We start from the raw sequence: 1,839 nt of genomic DNA, 5'->3' as shown, positions 1-1,839 counted from the left end.
AAAGGTGAGCCTCCCATGCGCTCGCCATCCGTTGTAGGAGCGTTAGCGCTCTGGCATTTACCTCCCAATTTAAACTTTCATTTGTTGTTTCATCCAATAAATATTTATGAAGGGCCCAGTCTGTGACAATTGGTTAAGTCCTGGGGACATACGAAGGGAGGTGAGACGTATTCCCAGCCCTTCCAGAGCTTGAGTGGAACTCTCAGGAGTGGGCTGTTTCAAACTCCAGCTTGCAAACAAAGCACGTGAAGCTCGGAGAGGCCAAGGGAAGAGTGGTCACAGGATTAAGGCTGCACCTGTCCCTTCTCTGGTCCTCGCTCCTTCTACCACACCCGCCGCTCACTGAGGATCTGTGCTAGGGAAGGCTTTTGGGTGGAAAATGACAGAAAAAGAAATCGAACTACCTTAAACTAAAACAGGAATTTGGGAATTAGGAATGAAACCAAGCCCTAGGAAGGGGAAGGGAGGGTGCGGGCTCCAGGGGAGACCTGGCCCCAGGGAATCCTACGGACAGTGTTGAGAGTCTCTCCCTTGCTCTTGTATCTTTCGCATCCCCATAGTTTGGACTGACCTGTTACCTACTATGTCAGACAGATTCTCTCCAGGCATGGGGGGGGGGGGGTGCGGCTTACCGGCAGTCTGTCCTGCATCCTAATGACGCACGACAAAGGAAAAAAGGCTACTTCCCTGCTACCTACAGTTAGAACAATTCTGGGGAAAGTGGATTTATTCTATGTGTACCATAAGCACACCTCTGGAGCTGCCCTTGACACCAGAAGGGTGAGGAGTTCTGATCGGCTCTACCTGTGTCCCCCTACTTCTGTAGCCAAGGATGACAATGCTTATAATGGAAAGAAGGGCTGGTGGCCCCAATGCGGCCGCAGCATGCTGAGAACAGTGCCAACACTCAGTAGGTACCTGATGACATCAGCCAAAAAAGAAGAAGCAATCCCAGTAAGGGTCTGGCACAGTACCTTTACGTCAATACTAATGGTACCATCTTCTAATATTCAAATGCTGTATTGATGAGCTTTGTTCTACTAGATAGCCTCTAAAAAATTAATTAGGAAGCCTGTCCTGCTTTATTCTTGTCTAAATAACATTCGATATATATGTTCCTTGATGTTTAAAAAAAAAAATTCACCCATAAAAACATTGGGAACTAGGTTTTGGAAAAGGATGCTGATACTTATTTAAAATTCTTTCCTGGCGGGGGGGGGGGGGGGGCCTAGCTGGCTCAATCGGTGAAGCATGAGACTCTTAATCTTGGGGTTGTGACTTTAAGCCCCACGTTGGGTGTAGAGATTACTTAAAAATAAATAAAAATTAAAAACAATAGAATAAAATAAAAATTCTTTCCTGGGTATTGAGTGTATTTAAATTTGTATAATTAGTAACATATGATAGATATTCAAACTACGTTAGTTTCCTCTCCAACTGGAAAACAGAGGAGATTGTAATGCTAAAGATGACTGAGAAAGGGTATAACTTTAAGGTGACTTAAGAATTTTAAGAAGATTAATGAGAGCAGTGCTGAAAAAGAAAAGTATCAGAGAACGTTTTGGGACCGTGCTTCTCAAACAACTGGTGATGAAGAACCAACTGCTTTTCTCTTTTAAAAACTGAATGCTGATCACTTGTAAGACACTATTATGAGGAGCAGGAAAATAAAATTTGAGTAACTGGTATACAAAACGCAGCCCGATGCCCTACTTTTAGATTCAATAAAATCACTCTCTCACACTACTGTAAATGTTTCTAAAGAGTATCTCCGTTTCTTCCTTGCCTTGGGTTGGACTGGGAATCACCTTTTCAGGGAGGGGAACAAGCAGCAAGGTT

The sequence above is a fragment of the Panthera uncia genome, chromosome D1 (genome assembly GCF_023721935.1).
Source record: "Panthera uncia isolate 11264 chromosome D1, Puncia_PCG_1.0, whole genome shotgun sequence".
Classification (NCBI taxonomy): domain Eukaryota; kingdom Metazoa; phylum Chordata; class Mammalia; order Carnivora; family Felidae; genus Panthera; species Panthera uncia.
Note: the sequence above shows the minus strand (reverse complement) of the source record.